The 19879-nt window shown below is 41.6% G+C and overlaps 1 protein-coding gene across 18 annotated transcripts in view; it reads right to left on the reverse strand.

Moving 5' to 3' along the window:
* Positions 1-13446, reverse strand: part of PLAGL1 (PLAG1 like zinc finger 1) — a 49155-nt gene extending 35709 nt beyond the window's left edge. For 10 of the 18 annotated variants that reach the window (XM_084777066.1, XM_084777059.1, XM_084777062.1 and 7 more), the window contains exon 1: positions 13081-13446. The gene's annotated coding sequence lies outside the window, so the exon portion shown is untranslated. Of the gene's footprint in view, positions 1-12228; positions 12246-13072 lie in introns of those variants that run through there. The other 8 variants (XM_084777054.1, XM_084777050.1, XM_084777063.1 and 5 more) reach the window with 3 other exon arrangements.
* Positions 13447-19879: the final 6433 nt, after the last annotated feature.

Here is a 19879-nt window from a genome sequence, read left to right on the forward strand (position 1 = left end):
TCCCCTTCCACTAAGACACACGTCCCGACTATACAGCACACTCTGGTATATCCCCCAGTTAAAAAATAAACACCCCTTGACCAAACGGTGCCTTCCAGCTCTGAGGCAACGTCTGCCTCTTCTCAGAGAAACTTCTGGAAAGTCCTCATTTCCTTGCTTCCCACTCTTTTCCCGACCTGGCTGTTCTTTGAAACACTTTGTCAAAGGACCCTTCTCAACACTATCAAGGAATTCTTTCCCTCATTTTTAAGCATCAGGAGGCTAATGCTTAAGAGAGGTTGAGAGTGAAAACATCTTTTTGAAGACCCTCCAGAGCCCAGGGTCTTCCCAAAGTACTTTTTGGGACATCAGACCAGGTGGGGACTTCAAGCCCCCACACCTCTTTCCTCTCTTATATCACTCTCCCTGCAGTAAAACCGAAGACTTACTTCTTGGAGTATCACTAGTTTTCATTATTTTTTATTTGAGAAAGGACATTTCTTTACCCATATTTCTGTTTTACTTATGTGTGCAAATTAATTTTCTTGACAGCCTGAGGAACAGGTGATTCTGTCTCCTTGATGAAATTCAATGGTGGCTGAAAGGGAATAAAAATCCTTCCCAGCGCCACATTCGTAGAGCAGTCACTTGACCTTGATCACCTGCATTCCTGACTGTAGGCTTCCTGCACTCTGTGAGGGCTTGCTCCTTTCTCTAAGTTCTTCCTATTAGATGGTGACATGATAAGCATGCTACTCTGAGATGTATGACCCAGTCCCATTACCTCCCGAGATAAGAGAATTTAGAGTTGATGTAAATTCATTACAGTGCCTTAGAAACTGATTTCTCTATCACAATGGGACTGTGAGAATTTGCATTGTCAAGATAAGACGTTCAATTCAGATGATGAAGGCACTTACCTCCCCTGGCGATAGCTCAAAGCTGACTTAGCACTACAGAGGTTTGGACTAGCCTATAGGTCACCCCACATCCTACCCTCATTTTTCTAGGCAAAAAGACACTGTGCTTTCTCAGAACTGCCATGAGGCCTGGGTGAACAGTGGCTCTGCCTCGGACCCATGCTTCCTTCTGGACCTGCTCCAGCCACACAATCTCACTGAAGAGAGAAGTCCCTGGACCTGTGGGTAATCCCACCACTCTTGGCTACACGCGTGTCAGGTTCATATCTCTCAGCAGCTTCCAGTGGCATGCTCTTCTGCAGAAGCATGCTTTTGAAGGGAGACGAGTCGGCTAGCATTGGATAGCCTATGCTGGCAGGGTAGGGACAGAACACAAACATATGCCCTTTATGGTGTGTAACAGGGCTTAGGACAGAAAATGATAATCAGATGGGTCAGGATCATGGGCCAGCTTACCCCATTCCCTGTTTTCTTATAGAAGGACTATAAAGAATCCCTGTGCAAAAGTCTTGCAGGTTATATGAGGTTCATTTGTTAAGAAAAGATCAAATTAATGTTAGGTTTAGGTAATTGACCCAATTTACAACTCCTAATATTTAAATATGTATATGAAAGTATTTTCTTATATTCCCAAGTCAATCTACCCCCTTATAGTGAGGCAAAAACATGCAAGTAGTTCTAGGCTATGGATAACCAAGTAAGTGCTGATACAAGAGCATCAAACATTCTCCTCTATGATGTAACCAAGAAGACTAAGTATTTTAAGACGTACACAACTATAAGACGGTGGTATGTTAGCAGACTCAGGTCTCTTGTTGCATAGAATAAATCTACAATAAGCATTTGTATGAGCAAAAAACCAAAAAAATCTACTTTTGAGTAAAGCCACCAAGGATTGTGGATAGCTTGTTATCACAGCATGCCCTTAACTCATCCCGACTATATCAAATTGGAACCAGAAGTGGGTCGCTGCTTTAGTGAAACCCAAAGTATAAATTTAGTTATCAGGAAGCAATGAGGCAACTGACCCCATGAGGCGTAGGATGCTACTGGATTTTATTCAGTGGCAAGACACAGGGTTGAAACTTTGCCTCTGGTGGGGGCAGGAGGTAAAGCTTCTTGCCTAATGACCTGGTGGCTCTGAGAGGAAAAGGAAGAAAACAAAACATTGCTCTCAAGGGATTCCAAGAAAATTGAGCCCAGAAAAAAAAAATTAGAACTGAGGTAGTCCCAACAAAAGGAAGGGGAGCCAGGCATAGAAGTTGAGACAAGACCATCACAAGTTCAAGGCCAGCCTTCACTGCAGGGTAAGACCCAGTTAAGAGAAGATGTCATGTTGGGGAGACTGTGAAGGGCACAAGTTCAGGAATGTGTTGCTAAATTAAATTGTCTGGAGGACAAATGACAGGGAACGGACTAACTGAAGACTACGCTGTCTCAGAGAAGTCAGGGCAATCCCAGACAGCTTCACTGAAACCTAAGAGGAGGCACAGAAACCAGACAGTAAACCTGTGGCATTCATCTGATCAAAAGGAAAACCATCATGGGTATGTTTATTAGCACACAGGACTGCTTGAAAACACAATGGATAAATAAACACATAAGAAATCTTCCAAGTCTGGAAGACTATTGTGCTACCACAGACAAAAGCCTCTCAGGTTGAAGTGTTAAAATGACCCTTTGGCCCTCACATTTCCACCTGTAGGATGTGAGTAAAAAGAATTGGTTAGTCCCTAAGTGAGGCAATCTCCCCAAACCTTACTTCCAATGCAACAGAAGAACAGGAAGATGCTTAAAACAATGACCAGACCGACTCAGGGCCCAGGAAGAAACATTTTGCTTCCTTTGGGGTATCCCGTCTCAAACTTACTGCAGGCCAACCAATGACTCTTTCAAGTAGAAACTTATAATACAAAATATCACGGACTAGGTTTGGATCTGTATTATTTTTAAAATTCCAAAGAGATGTCAGGAGTCACTAATTTTCCTGTACATCATGGGTTTCAAAACCTCACACTGACTGGCATGTCCCTATGTTCTACACAGCATCCTCTAGGGCTGTGAACATCTTCCCTGGGCTTTTAAAAAGCAATTCTCTAGATTGCAGCTTGAAACATCTCTTTAGAGTGCAACAAGGCATTACACTAAAAGCATGTGATGCAGACATACTTCACAGAAGGCCAGCCAAATGAACAGCTCTACCACACACAAAGCTCTCAAAATCTCAACCAGGAGCCACAGTAATGGCGCTGTAAAAATAACTGACATTATGTCTGTTAAGATACATGATAGGGAATGAGAGACAGCATCATAAACACGAAAGCAGCTTGTCCCCATTCTAACATTTTACTGCTCTATGCATCCCTATGCCAAAGTGCAACCCAGGTGAGAAGACATCTAGGAACCCCACTGGTCCAGGAGTAATTAAGGTTAGATGAAGCCAGGAGGATGGGTGGGTCCCTATTCCAATGGTTCTCAACCTTCCTAATGCTGTGACCCTTTAATACAGCTCCTCATGTTGTGGTGACAACCCCCCCCCACACACACACACACCATAAAATCATTTCTGTTGCTCCTTTATAACTAATTTTGCTACTGTCAGGGCTCATAAGGTGAATATCTGCTATGAGGATATCTGATATTCGACCCCTGTGAAATGTCTGATCCTCTCACCATGACCTCCTGAGTGCTGGGATTACAGATGTGAACCGTCACAAGAGCCACCTGAGCAGCCCCTCGTTAGCTTTCAATCTACTAGGCCTTGGTGATACTTTTGGTGACTGTGTGGCAGCATGCCACCATTCCAAAGTAAGTGACAAATACTGGGTTATCAGCGTAAACCACATACAAAAAGTTAAAAACAGCTAAAACATTTGTTAAAAGACATCAAAAATAGGAAAATAGAAAAGGAGGGGGAAATTGGCTAAAGGTGTTAAGTGTGTGATAGAAGACCTACCTGCCTAGTGTTTTCAAGGCCTTGGGCTTGAGTCCCGCAAAAACAAACAAACAAACAAAAATTCGAATGATAAAATATTGAGCAAAGTGTGGTTCCCATTGTTTGTCTGAGCCCAGTGAACAATATTTAAAATGTATCCATCAGGAACAGTAACAGTTAGAAGGGAAATGTAATGAGAGCCAGAGCCCACTAGTTATCCCGCACAACTAGTGTGGTCTCAAAGGGCAGACCCCAAGCAGCACCGCCTCCATGTCTGCTTTACTGTAACTATTTCTACTCAGTAATTTCATTTATTTAGCCATTTATTTTTAGCACCAAGGCAATACCGCATAGGCGAGCAAGAGCTTTCAAATCAGACAAACCAGTTTTTCAACTCACTAACTATATGGTGTTGGGCAAGGTTTCTTGATCTCTTTGCTGAGTTTCTTCACGAGTGAAAACAGAGCTAAATTCTACTTACCTTGCAAAATCAAGCACAATTATCATGGGTATTCAATAGTAGGAGGTATTTAGCAATAGTGTTTTATATGCTAAGTGCCATGCAGGGCGGTTTGAATAGAATCTCCAAGAACCTGACCAGCTGGAAATGACAATTAGATTAAAATAAATAAATAAAAAAGATGGGTGGTGAAAGGTAACAATTGAAGAATGATAGATCACAAATAGCCGGGTTCTGCTCTAGGTAGAAGGATTATAGTGTATCTGCAGAACAGGACCTAGAGAGTTTTGGCTGCAAATTAGTTGAGGTAAATGTACTAAAGGTAGAGAAAATGGAAAGGGAAGAATGGATCCATTGACCCAGTAGAGTGAATCTTCTAGGGCTGGTAAGTGGCAATGGCCACCTGACCACCAGACTCCGTCTAAGAAGCAGCACATATAGCGGGGGGGGGGGGGGGGGGGGCCAGAAAAGAAAGCAGGGGAGTTAACAAACAGGGGCTACCGCTAGGCTAGGAACAAAGAACCTCTTTTCCCAAGGACTGGAACGCTAGACTGCCTTAGTGAGTGGCCATCCCACGATGACGAGAGGGGAAAGAAACTGTACCACAGGGGGAAATCGCACAGGAAAACAAGGGGCCTAAAGCTACAGGGCTGAGAGGGATGCCAAAGAATAGGAAGGAGTTAGAAAGCTTAATTTTATCAGTGAAAATGATGAATGAGTTTTACGAAATTGGTACGGGCAGGCCCATCTTCTAACATTCAACATGGTCCTGACTGACCCCTAGGTTCTCAAGGACATGTATATATTCAAATGAGCAAAACTTAACTGCCTGGCCCGAAACTGCTCAAAATACTGTTGGTGGGTAAATATATGTTTGCAATCCCAAACACAAAACTAAGAAATCTACTGTATGGATAACTAAATAAGAGGTAGATTCACTTTCCCTTTCTGTAGAGAGGGATCGGCCGTAATACATGCCAAGTGTTGGATTCATTCGTGCAAAAGCCAGCTCTATCTCTTGCTTATCACAGACTCTGATAAAAATCGCTCCAGAAAGTCTGGAAGGCTGCCATCATGGTTGCTAAGCTCTTGTGCAATAGTGTTTTAGGAATCTATCATTCACTAGGTTCTTTGCTACCGTCAAAGACCAGTCGCTTTATGACTCATAAGTATTACACTAGAAAGTGTATTAAATCCAAATCATATATATACTTCCAAGGTTTACTTAATATAAGCTGACTTGATGACTAAGCAATGATTAGAATATAGGAGTCTAACATGCTAAGAAATCAAAGAAGAAGGGGAGGGGCATCGGGTGAAAGCGGAAGGGAGGGAGGAATGGGAGGATACAAGTGATGGGATAACAATAGAGTTGTAATCTGAATAAATTAATAAAATTTTAAAAAAAGAAAACAATACCGAGAATCAAAAAGAAAAAGAAAGAAAGAAAGAAAGAAGAAAAAAGAAAAAAAAACCAAAGAAGAAAATAAAGGGGACGCTCCCTAGAGGAGAGGGGCAATTCCTAACCCTTCCTATGTGTTCACCAGTATTCACACTGACTTCAAAGCCGAGATCCCTGTTTTCCACATTTTGTAGATGCTGGGACACTAACCATCTACCCAAGATTATGCTGCACAGCAAAGGAAGAGACCTAGGAAAGAAACAGAAGCAACTGGCTCCAAGATTCAACGGGTTAGAAAATGGACTTAATAAAATCAGTATCCTCCAGGTGCGGTGGTGCACCCCTGTTATCCCACAACTTAGAGAGGCAGAGGCAGGCCGATCTCTGTGGGACCTACAGCATCTCAAATCACCAGATGGTAGCACCCCAAAATATTAATTACTATGGTAGCTTTAACATATAGCCATAAATTATTTGAAATTCTTTCCATCCCTTGAATTTAGACTTTTCTTCTAACAGACAAGATGTGCATAATGGGGAAATGTGATGGGGTAGTGGGAAGCAGGACGGAAACCATCCTTGCTACATGGTTGGGTTGACATCACTAGTTGATGGGGACACCATGTGCCCCCAGACAAGACACTATGGGAAGGGAAAAATACTGTGTGATAATTCTACACCAAAATCTATAACGTCTCCACAACCGTCAAAGTGCACGAATCTAGATTAAAAGGTACCCTACAACATACATGACTATACTCTTCAAACGTGGGAAGGTAAAATTGCCATAGGGTAGAACGAAGTGGGGATGTGACAACTGAGCAAAACATGGGATGTGCACAAGAGAACACTCGTGAAAAAAACTATGGTAATCTGAATAGAGTCTATGGCTTAAAGTCCCAGTTCTCCGCCTGTGGGGCTGTGACCCATATTTAGCGGTTGTACTACCCTTTCACAGGGGTCACCTAAGATCCTTGAAAAGTACAGATATTTACGTTACGATCATAACAGCAGCAAAACTAAAGTTATAAAATAGCAACAAAATAATTTTGTGGTTGCAGGTCACTACAACATCAACTACATTAAAGGGCTGCAGCATTAGGAAGGTTGAGAACAGCTGGATTAAAGTATTATGCCAATGCTAACTTATTTTGGTAAGTATATAACAGTTATATAAAACGTTAACACAGGAAAGTGGGTGGAGGGTATAGAGGAACACTCCACTATCTTGGTAAATCTAAAAATTCTTTAGTTTTAATTTCTATATACTTCCATAATTTTTTTTAATTCAAGGTTTAAATTTACCATTTCAATCTCTATTTTCTTTTTCTTGCCTTATTGCACAGGCAAGAACCTCCAAAAAAAATCATTTAACAAACATTTTAAGACTAGACACTCTTTTTTAAGTTATTTTTCTCTTCATATGTGGAATAATTATGTACTTAGGAACGCCTCTCGAATATATATACTACTCAAATGATGAGTGAATTTGGCAAAATCACAAAATACAGGAGCAAGACACAAAAATCTACTGCTTTTATGTTGAACAAGATAAATGGAAAATAAAACTGGGAGAAAAATTATACTAGCACAAAATGTACATAATGAGGTTTAATAATTTATAAGTCCTCTACATAGTAAACCATAAGATAACACTGAGAGTAACCAAAGAATTTATAAAACAGAAAGGTATACTATTTTCATAAATAGCAATCTTCCATTATAATGTCAGTGGATATGTCACTAGACAATTTTCCAAAAAATTATTCTGTAAAACCAGTATAATAATCATAAATAGAACTCTTAAAGATTCTTAAAATGGACATTCACAAACTCATTCTAAAGTTTATACACAAGTGAATAGAATTTCATTGAAAATTATGAAGAAAAATAACAGGCTGGAGAGATGGCCTTTGGGTACCACAATGAGTAAAGAACTTGCTATGCAAACATGAAGACTTTAGGTCCCCAGCACGCAAAAGTGAGACATCATCCATCTGTAACCTCAGTACTGTGGAAGCAGAGACAGGCAGGTGGGCGGGGCTTGTTGTCAGTCTAGCAAAAGGGTGAGAGCCCCAGGTTCACTGAGAGAACCTGTCTCAAAAACCAACATGGAGAAGCAGTTGAGGAAGACACATGATGTTGACCTCTGGCCTTCATATTTGCCCACGTAGGAAAGTGTTCCTGCACATGTAACACACACTCACGTGCATACACACACACACACACACATGCACACACGCACACAGGGAGGGGAAGGCAAGGTAAAGGGGTGAGGGGTGTGGCTGAATGGGAGGGAGGGTTAGGCAAATGACCAATTAAATTCCAGAGGCAAAAAAAAAAAAAGAAAGAAAGAAAAAGAAAAGAAAACAAAAAAAATTGGAGGCAGGCCAGATGGCACCTTTATTCTCAGCACCCAGGAGGAAGAGGCAGGTAGCTCTCCAAGACTTCAAAGGGCAGCCTGATTTACATAGAGAGTTTAAGAGAAGCAAAACCTACACAGTGAGACTTTGTCTCAAAAAAAAAACAAAAAACAAAAACAAAAACAAAAACCAACAACAATTTGTTACCATGTACCTGGTAAGTCTGCCTTCCAGACTACATTAGGAATTAAATTGAACAAAAAAAAAAATTTTTTTTTAAATTGGCAAAATAGTTAAACAGGAACTTCTTCACAAAGAAATTGTGATGTCCCAAGAAGAACCCAGAGGCAGAAGTGGGAATTCAAGGCTAGCCTGGACTACATTTTAAGTTCTAGGCCAGCAAGGGCTATATAGAAAGACCCTGTCTCAAAAAGAAGTGCAAATATTACTCATTATAAATACTCATTGTGATAATGCAACAAACCTATACAAAGGCCATAAATTCCACTTCTGGGGTTATGCAGATTGAACGTCCCTTATCATTTGATATCTCAAACAGTCTTACTATTCAGTGGGGCCTACGTCTATACATAAAATGCACTTAATTTATTGATTTGTTTATTTCCTTACTTATTTGTATTGCTGGGTATTGAACTGTGAGTCCCAGGGGTCTTAGATATGCATACACATGAGTTTTATAGTCCCCCCCCACCTCAGCTTGGTGTACATACACTTCATACACATAGCCTAAATGTAATTTTGTGCACTATTTTTATTCAGTTGCATTTGACTAGGACTTATCATGTACAGCCAGGTGTGGAATTTCCCACCTGTGGCAAATAGGTGCCCAAAAGCTTAGCAGATGAGATAGGGACATTCAATCTGTACCCAAGAGACATCTCTCCACCAGTGGAGTTTCAGCAATTTAGAGCAAGTACTGCTCTTACACAGGCCCCCAGTTCAGTTCCCGGTACCTACTGGACCTCCAGCTCCAGGGCGTTGCCAGCATCTCCAGCTTCTGCAGGAACCTACACTTACCTGTGTGAAACCTATGAAACTCACACATATGTGCACAGTTGAAACAAAGTAAATTCACTTTGTAAGCAGAAAGAACATTATATCAATTTAATTTGTAACACTCTAAGTATTAAAAACAACTCTAATAGTCACTTTTTAAAAAAGTGAAGTGGATCAAGTGTTAGTAATAAATACTGTTGCTGTGGGCCAAATAAACGTCCCACTGACAGCCAGAATGTAAATACCTTAGGCTTTGTGGGTCAGATGGTTCCACAGTAGTAAACAGAAATAGGCTTTGGCCGAGTTCCAATAAAAGTTGCTATATGCAAATACATAATGGGCTGGAATTAGCTAATAGGCCACAGTTTGCCAGTCCCGTATATAAAGGAAAAACAAGCAAACAAACCAACAAACAAAATTTATAATGCAATATGAATGGCTCTCAAGAATACAATGTAAGCCAAATAAAATAAATTTTAATTTAATTTATTTTTTTTAAAGAGCACACTTTCACGTTCATGGTGACTGAAATCAGGACAGTTGAGCGGGAGAAGGGGGTGATACATAGGAAGGAGCAGGGATAAAAAGGGTCGATGACCTCATCTGGCTAGGCACGTAGGCATATACATTAGTACGGTTCATCGTGCCACACCCTTTATTTTTGCTTTTTCCATTTTGTATTTTCAAGTAAGTTATAGCTCAATTTGGTGAAAAGGAGCCAATTGGATGACTGGAATATGGATCTAAGGAAATAGTATCCAAAATTCAACATGGATAAAAGTATAAAAGCCAGATTAAAAACATGTGAGAAAGTTTAGTACATCTCCTCGTGGTTCCTCAAAAATGAAAAAAAGTAGATAGACAGGGGAGAATGAAATCATGTCTAAAACTTCTCAGGCTTGAAAAAGATACCTGAGGTAAAAGTGTTAATACATATGTACACAATACGTACATTACCATTTTCAGAAAGCCTTTGATTACAAAATTCTATATGATCATAGAACAAACAATTAAGACCAAAAAGCAATTTTCAAAAAATAAACAAGTCAGTGGTATTGATACATGTACTGACTGCAGTGTAAATCAGAGATCAGCAATGAGAAGAGAACCTCGCAAGCCTTCCACACAGGAGCAAGAGAACACACCTCAAACTCTCACAGTGAGAGAAAATAAAGTACCAAATGAAAACATGTTTAATTCTTAAACAGAACCACATAGTACATGAAAAGCCACGGTGCATAAAAAGCAGTAATATTTTCAGATGACAAATGGGTACAGAGCCCAGAAGCAAGTCCAGACCGATCTGGGCATTGCCCATAGCAGAGAGAGTGAGCCAAGTCCCTGGCATCAGGACAACTGCCTTTCCAGGTGAATAAATAAATAAATAAATAAAATGCAGTTCATCTTGTGTTATCTTCACCGCATAAACAAAACACACACATCTACATCCATGAGTACATGAGTTCCAGAACTGTTCACAAAATACAAACTGTAAACACTTTAGAAATCATTGTAGAATAGATTTCATTAATAGCCAAGTTTAAAAAAAAAAAAAGAATCAAGACACACACATCACAAAGATGAATGTCTGTTTATTATCTGAAAGTTTCTTCAACCATGACCTGGATCCAGAACAATGTTTCCCAGGAGAAATGTCTGCAATGTTGGAAATGTCCTGGTCTGTAATGTAGGAGTGTGTAACATAATAAAATATAAAGTTACATGTGGGGGTTGAGCACTAGAAATATGGCCTAGAGCCATTCAATAACCGAGGTCGAAATAAATACAGCATGCCAGCATTTTTAAACCCAGCATGGAGGTTTGCAAAGTTTGTGTGCTTTGTTACCTTTTTAGTATTTGCTTTTCTCATAAGAAAACCTCATTTGAGATTAAAATTAATAAATAAAATATAAACTCCAAGTAACGCCAAAGTTACTTTTGGAAAGAGCACACTGAATGATTTCAATTTTCTTAAGCTTCTTAAGTTCTTTCAAAAACATATTAAATTTTTTAATGTATAGGAACATATGTGGGAGTTAATGAATAGCAATAGGCCCACCAAAGAAATCATGAAATACAGTGTTAATGCTGTTACGTTTCCTAGGTAACTCTCCCTGATCAAGACTCTTTATGACGCAATGGAAAATATGAGATTTCAAGCTGCGGATTCCGGCTTCTTCACTTCTTCAATATATTAGTTAAGGGGGTGGGTTAACATTTAGATCTACAGGTATCATTTAATAATTAATCCTGAGACATGACTCACGACCCTGCCCACTAGCCAGGAGATGAAGCAGTTTCCAGAATCACAGTGTCCTTCATGGTCCCGCATACCATGGTCCCTCATGGACCCCCTCCTCCTCCAGGGAGGTGACCGTTAAGTTCACGTTCATGGCTCTAATTTATATTTCCCCCATTTTGACTTTTAATATCTCTGTGTTTCCCTATGCAACAGCTTTGCTTGCCAGGCTCTTAATTTTATATAGATAAAGTCATGCAGTATTCAGTAACTTCATTTTATTTTTTTTAACCCTCAACACTGAGGGGTGTCTGTGTGGAAACACAAAACTACTTCATTTACTCCTAGACTGTGGCCCACTTTATGACTCGTGCATAATTTATGTTTCCCCATCAGATGGACATGAAGGCGTCGTCCAGCTTTGTGGTACTACACAGAAAGCCATCTTATACATGTCCTCTGGTGCTTATGAAAATGTATCTAGGGCAGTGGCTTTTCAACTTTTTTACCATGACTCAGAGTAAGGGATGACATTTTAGAACGTCATTAGACACTTTCGGGTGAATAAAACGGGCGCGGGGGGGGGGGCAACAGTCATAAAACAAAGACCCTCTGACTTGAGACACGTTTCTGACATCTTTAAATTCTGTTCGTGATTTTCAGTTTTTTATCACTATCTACTTAAATGATTTAACAACTCACAAATGCGGGCTTCACGTTGGAAAACAAAAACAAAAACACGCTGCTCTGTAAGGGATAAGTACAGAGGCACGGGACAGCCAGCTTGGGGAAATGCAGATGTCAAATTCCGTCAACTCTTGCCTTAAAAGAATGTTCTTATTTACTAGTATATAAAAACCACGAAAAAACAGATTTTATCTTTCCATACGTCACTAAAATATTAATCACTTACCACGCGTTAAGTAACAGCCAGAGACTCCAACTCAGACCTAAGGGTTAAAACGCAGAGGGGAGAGGAAAAGGGTGGTGGGGGGGGCACACACTTCGGGCAACAGGACCTCAGCGAGGCCTCAGAGAGCTAACAGAAGGAGCCTCGGAGCTGCCTTGGAGGGTAGGGTTAGAGAAAGATTCCTGAAAGAAGGACCTACACTGGGACATTTCTATTTTTAATTTTTACTCGATTCTTCAAACATCAAAGTAGCACATTTGTTGCACGGGCGGGAGGAGGGGGGGGCGGTCAGGGGGAATTCCCAACATTTTTGGACGCTTTTTTCGGTACGAAGCCGAAAGCCTTACTAGCGTCCTTAAAGTTGGTGCGGAGACCGGATAAAAGGACACAAGTTACACTCTGAATTCTCCTAAGAATTCTTAACAGTCCAGTGTTTTCAAGTAGCTTTAAGAGCACAAGCGAGAGCGCCAAATTAACACTGAAGCATCCAAATAAGTGCGTTTCCACCAAACGGACGCAAATCACTACTCCCGGACTTACTTATTAGGCTTTTAGCGAGTTCAGAGTGTTGCCAGGTCGTAAAGACCACGGCTAAGTGCGGCATACCACACTGGCACCGGGGCTAGCGCGCGCGGCACGAGTCCCATTCGGAGGGACCCGGAGCCTTTCGCTGCATCCCAGGCTTATTCTCGATGCCCAGGGTCAGAGTTTTATCACTTCGGTGCCCGAAGGGCCCGGGACCCAAGGTCTGCGCACAGCGCGGCAACCCTCCCTGCGGCATTGCCGCGCCACGTCCAGTATCCCCGCAACATAGCACCGTCCCCGTGGAGGCCCGGCTGTCACCTACCTACCTACCCGAGCCGGACTCAGGCTAGGCGGTCCGTGGGTGCAGCCTACGCAGCCATGACGGCGAGCAGGAGGTGCCCGCTCTCCGCTCCGTTTGCCGCCGCGAGCTGGGTGCCCGCGGCCGCGCCTCCCCGAGCGAGCGTTCTCCCGCCTGCCAGGCGAGTGAGGCTGCGGAACGCCCCAGTCGCGACTAAATCAAGGCTCGGGGCGGTCCCCGCCCCAACTGAGTGACAAATGGCAGATGCTGTGGGCTTTGCCGCGCAACACAGCAGCCAAGGGGATGGCTGCACAGACGAGGCTGCGGGCGGGGCTGTGAGAGGAGCTTGGCCCCCGGGTGTCACGTGGGAGGAGGAGGCCTCGTTGGGGCCTGGGGGTCGGCAGCGGGGGAGGACAGCCACGCAGCCCTCCACGGTGACTCATCGGCTGTCTGCGCAAAGCCAAGGTCGCCCAGGTGCCGCGTTGGCGCAGGTAGCCTCGACTCAGCCCGAAGATCTGCGTCGAGGGTTTGATCGCGCCATCCCCACCGGGATGATCCATCTTCGGCCACATAGCAAACCAGAAACCAGGGGGGATGCTTCGTGGGCTGGAGCTTGCAGCCAGAGGCTGACGGGGAACTTAGTCCCTGCGTGAGCTGTGGTACCAGCACTAGAGTGGGCCACACAGGGCTCTAACAACAGCTTTGAGGGTCCAATAACGCCAAGTTCCTTGACACCCTCTCTAGAAACCATACTCTTCCTGTTTGACTAGCGAGAAAACAAGACAGATTGGAAGCAGTTTTTGTGACCATGGGCTCGCATTCTTTATACTTTAAATACTTAAACATGCTTTACATTATTTGAGTTTTAAGAGAGCACGAAGTGAAAGCCCAGCGTTTGCTTTAGTTCTCTCGTAAGGCGAACATACTTAAGAGAGGTCTGTGAACGTGAAGCAGAAAAACTAAAGAACAAGGCGTTCCCGACTTGTTTCAGTTTCACCGACTCCTGAGTGAGAGAGACAGGCGCTTACTTAATCTGCCTGCATACTTTCTCTTACTCTTCCGCAGACTCAATTTCCCACCGCCACTTATATTGCTTTTGGCTCATTAGCCGCTAAACGGGAGGTTTTAACTTTAGATTTAAGTGAACTAGGCGGTCACTATAAGCCTTTCCTGGATTACATCTACCTTAGGAAAGAACACTGGCTATCGTTTTCCTTAGGCCATTTTCTTAAGAAATATGTGGTTTTTCACATTAGAGAAAAAGTATGCTTTTATCTTTATGTGTAGGTAAACAAAAACAAAGCAAAACAAAAACACAGGTACTTTGAATCCACACCTATAAAACCTCACAGAACACAAAAGCGATTTTCTTCAGATTTTTTTTTTTTTTAAACAGGAGTCTGGTGTCGTCCGGGTTGGGCTTGTACTCGCTGTGTATTCATTCAGGTTGGCCTTGAACTCTTAATCCTCTTGCCTCTACCTTCTAAACGCTGGTGCTACATACTTGCAACACTATGCCCAGCTGCCTTACTGATAAAAAGATCTCCGTACAAAGGCCTGAATCCTCCATAAGATTTCCTCGGAGGTCACTTGGTTTTTCTGCTTGAACGCCTGAAGAATTATTTATCAAGGACCAACGGCCTGCTCCCCCCCCCCATTCCACTTATACCGTGCTCTTTTTAATTTTTGAGTTACATTCTTTAATGAGTATAATATCCCATTCATGTTATATCTGAATCAGCTTCCGTTTTAGGACTGAGTGTTGTTTTTATAGACCTTTTTTTTCTTCTTCTTTTCCTGTGAATTCTTTAGGTTTGAAGGCAAGGAGGGTTGGGAGGATGAGAGCACATGGAAACAGCTATGGCCGGGAGTACAGCTTGCCTAGGCAGCTCAGCCCTAACTGGTAAATCCTATAGCCCAGCACCACACCCCTCCTCAAAAGAAATACCCCTTCCCATGAACGCCAGCTGGGATTTTCAGCAGAACACAGCGCCCCAGGAAGTAGACTGAATAACAATACCAAGTGTTCAGTTTCCTGGACACTTCACAAGGATGCTACCGACTGATTTCCAATGTGGCCGATTTTTGTGAACTCTCAGGATTTAATCTGGTTTTTTTTTTTTCAACATGTCTCAAAGGGGTTGGAAGACAGGGTGGATATAGGCATATTGTGGACACGTGGCACTTCAATAAATCTTCGTTTTTCTACCAGTTCTCAAACTGGACACTGCAAGAATGCTGTTTGGGACAGGTTTTGCTCATCTGTAATCTCAGCACTCAGAAGGCAAAAACAGGAGAATTAAAACACTCAAGGCCAGCCTGCACGACATAGTGAGACCCTGTCTTTAAAAAAAAAAAAAAAAAAAAAAAGGAAAGGAAAATAAGATGGCAGGGTCCCCCCCCACCTTGGTTATTTTCTTTCCCTTGGGTGGTCTAATTTTGACTTTTTCATGCTTCCCTGAAATGTGCTTATACAGGAGTCTCTTGTTGATAATAAATCATATGAAATCGTTTTTCCTATTATGCTATTTTCATAGTTGGTTTGGTGAGCTTTTTTTTTTTTAATGAATAGTTTTCCCTGGTAGCTGTGGCATCTAAGCTTTCCCTCAGAAACATACATCCCCCCAAAAGATTTTAGGACACAGGTTGTAAATAAATGTCCACAAAGTCTAAATCAATGAGGAAGGATGGCTGTACAATAAAGTGGGGGGGTATGGGGGGGCTGCTGCACAGCTCCTGCCTGATGGCTGCTCTACTGCACCTCTGCTGTGTCCTCAAATCTGTATTTTTTTAAAAAAATGACACCTGATATTTTCTTCACGAAACCCTCTAATTTTTAAACACCACAGATATCAAGAGTATCTCTCATGGCAAAACCGACCCATGGGGGTCTCCACAGCAACCCCCTCGGCAGTCAGAAACCCTGTAATCATTCTTCCTCTAAGTCCTTCCTAGCATCATTTCGTTCCACTGACTCCTCACTGCGTTCTTAAAATGTCTTTATCAGTCAGGCATGGTGACTCCATACTATGACCCCATCATTTAAAAGGCGGAAGCAAGAGGATTAGGTACTCAAGGCATTCAAGTCTTCCTTGGCTACAAGCAAGTTCAAGGCCAGACTCTACATGAGACTCTAGAAGGGAAAAAAAATGTTTTTTTCTTTATCAAATAAAAAGCAAGAAGATTGATGCTGAATTTTACACTGTGATAAAATGTGTCGGAACCTTTTACTCTCAGGGACTATTCTTACCAGAGGTAACAGCTATGACTGTTCTAATATTTACACCATGTGAACAGGCAGTTGATACAAAATATGAACACAATAACCAAATAATAGGCGACAGTATCATTTTTCAGTCATGTAGAAAAGACATTGAGCAAAATCTGACACTCATTCTTGAAAACAAAAAGTAGAACTATAGGGGACCTTCCTTGGCCTGCTAATGGGCGGACTTGTTTCCTACAGCTGTCACAATAAATTACAACAAATGGCTGGTTCAAAACAAAAAACTTAATTTCTCACAACTTGAGAAGCCAGGAGTCTCAAGTTTAAAAGTAGCAGCAAAGATCGCGTGCGCCCTCTAGTGGCGGATAAGGAGAACTGCCCTTGCTTCTAGCAAGTTCTGCTAACTGTTCTTTGATGGCCACATTGCCCCCCACCTCTGCCTCCCTCTCCAGGTTAGCTCCTTGACTATTGCCTCCACTATGACTATCTTTTTTGTTTGTGACTATCTTATAAGGACCTTTGTCATTATATTGTAATTAGGGCCCACCTGAATTACTTCAATGCAAACGTAATAACTAATATCTTCACATGGAATCTCCTCAAAACTGGACCTATAGGTTTCCTGGTCCCTGGTGCATAAATCTTTAATTAGAGCTTCACTCTACTCCCATTTCATATATTTTTAAAAATAACATGTGACAACCACAGGTCCTAGGGATTACAACATAGACATATGTGTGTTTGGTGAGATGTGGAACTTGCTTCATAGGTTAGGATGGCCTTGAACTCACAGAGAGCCACCTGCCTCTGCCTGCCAAGTGTTGGGATTAAAGGTGTGTGCCACCGACACTAGGCAAGATTGTTATCTTTTAATATTCTACAACAGGTTTAAATACAGGTTTAAATCTAATTTGTACTAGAAATTTGATTAACTGATTATAACTTTATATGGAAAGAAAAAACATAGAGGAGAAAAATAACCTTAAAATACAAGTATGGCTGTACCTTAAGAGGAAATGGGGAAAATGGAGAAAGAGAGCGTGGAAGGAGGAAGTAGAAAGTGAGAGCGAGAGAGGGGGGAGGAAGAGGAAGGGATAAAAATGAGAAAGGAGGAAGAAGACAAAGTAATTGGAAGGCTGAAGCTCTTAAGGTGTACTATAAAACTATAAAAACTGACATGACAAGGTACTAGCGTCAGGGGGGAAAGAGAGAAAGAAACAGAGTATTGAATCCAGAAACAGATCTACTGCTTTGTGTGTTTTGCTCGAGATATGGTCTCATATAGTCCATGTTAGCTAGCCTTGAACTTGACATATACAGGAGCATGGCCCTGAACACTTTCTACTCTTGCCTCTGCCTCCCACGTGCTGGGATGACAGACTGATTTGACCATCATTCTCAGCTTAAGACCTGTTGATTTTTGTCAGAAATACAATCAACTAGAAAGAGAAATAAGGGTAAACTGGCTGTTTACATGAAGGAAAACCCCTTCAGCTTGTATCTAAAACAAGAATATGAAGTCAAAGTAGATCACAGGTCAACATAAAACATAGGCATTATACAATTTCCAAAACTGCTTTATTCACTGGAATAGCCACTAGCCTATTTAGTTAGTACTTTAACTGCCAGACTGAGATTAACTACCTGAAAATTATACTTCTGTTTTCAAGGACTCTGGATTAAAAACAATATCCAGGGTGTCGTTAAAAATTTCATATCATGGCTGGCAAGAGGCCTTGGCAGATAAAGCCTCTTGACATGCAAACTTGATGACCTATGCTCCATTCCCAGATGGAAAGAGAGAACTGACTCCACAAAGTTGTCCTCTGACCTCCACATGTATGTTGTGGCACTTATGTGTCCTCTACACACAGCAAACACACATTAATAAGTGTTAAAATGATTTTGTGCTGGCTACATATTGAAATGATAATGATGACAATGTTTTAGATATATTAGTTTGGATAAAGATATGACTTGAGTTTGCTGAAGGAAGTTGTTTTCACTCTTTTACTGTGGCTACTGGAAAAATCTAAGCTGATACCTCTGACTCACACTTCCGGCAACTCCAATCTAGACGAAAACCCTGGAACGGGCAATTGTTTGGCAGGCTAGAGAAAACAATGATCCTGAGAGAATAAATTGGTAAGCAGAGTTACTGAAAATAAAAGCTTCAGCTCTTCAGAGGAGACCACTTATGATGAGAACCCAAGACTCTTTCTGGGAGAAAATATCAACAATATAGATCACTGACATGGATCTCAGAATAGCTGAGGGATTTGTGTGCTTCTACATACAATAGGAATACAATAAAAATGGGCAAAACTTGTGAAAAGAAGCTGACTAAAGAGGACAGAAAGACCAGCAGTCACTCAAAAGACACTTAAAATCATTTCGCCAGTGCAAAGCAAAACTGAAGTGAAATACCACTATATGCCCACTGGTACAGCTCTGGTTTAAAAAGACTGACAAGGCTTAGATTAGCAACAGTGTAGAAAAATAGCAGCTAAAAGGAAAAGAAATTGATACAGTTTGAAAGTTTGTTTCTTCCTTTGTGTTTTAGAGACAGAGTCTCTTTGTGTAACTCAGTCTAACCTGAAATTCATGGAGTACAAACTAGCCTCAAACTCTCGGAGATGCTCTTGCATCATCCTCCCAAGCGCTGGGGATAACAATGCTTGGGCGTAAAATTATCTTATGAAGCTAAACATTTGTTTTTGTTTGTTTGTTTGATAATCCAGGACTCCTACTCTTGTTGTCAAGAGAAAAGACGCTAGATCTGTGCAACTACTTACAAACAAGTGTGCATATTGGATCCAAATTAGAATCTCAAATGTCAGCAATAAAACAAGAACAGCATAAAGGAATATGTAAAACAGGGTTCAGGATCCAAGAAATCACATGGAAAAGTAACCTCCTGCGTGCCTTGGTTTATTTTACTGTTTCTGTAATAAAAGATTCAGACAAAAACAACTTAATCAGAAGTAGGCTCACAGTTCAAGGTCACAATCCCTCATTGCAGAAGGTGTCACCGTGGCCGAAGCTTGAAGCAGGTGGTCACATTTGCACCTGCAATTTTTTTTTTAAGTACAAAGAAACAGACGAATGCATTCTTGCCTGCCTTTCTGCTCCCCCTTTCCACTCACACAGTCCAATATCCCATGGTCCCGCCCAAAATGAGCACGTCTTCCCCCATCAGTTAACATAGTCAAGAATACACGAACATACAAACGCATGCGCCAAGAGGCCTATTTCAGTAATTTAAAAGCCTGTCAGGTTGGCAATTAACTCAAACTGTTGTCGTATGATCACACTTACAGGTCAAATTTACAGTCACATAATCCAGTTAATCTCTCCTCTACTCTCTATGTACAAAAGAAAGTTAAAAAACAAAAAACTGGCTTCTGTTACATGCTTCTACTGTGGTGATGCTCCTACCACCAGGAATGGTCTTTCCAAGTACATGGGGCCAGGAAACCATGAAATGAACTCTCCTGAAATAATAAACCAAAATAGCCCTCTCTCCTCTGAGCAGCTTCTAACAAACATTCTGCAACATTGATGAAAAAAGTAACTAATATGTACTATTGTTTCTGAAGATCAGA

Source organism: Acomys minous (assembly GCF_964271855.1).
Source record: "Acomys minous genome assembly, chromosome: 3".
Classification (NCBI taxonomy): Eukaryota; Metazoa; Chordata; class Mammalia; order Rodentia; family Muridae; genus Acomys; species Acomys minous.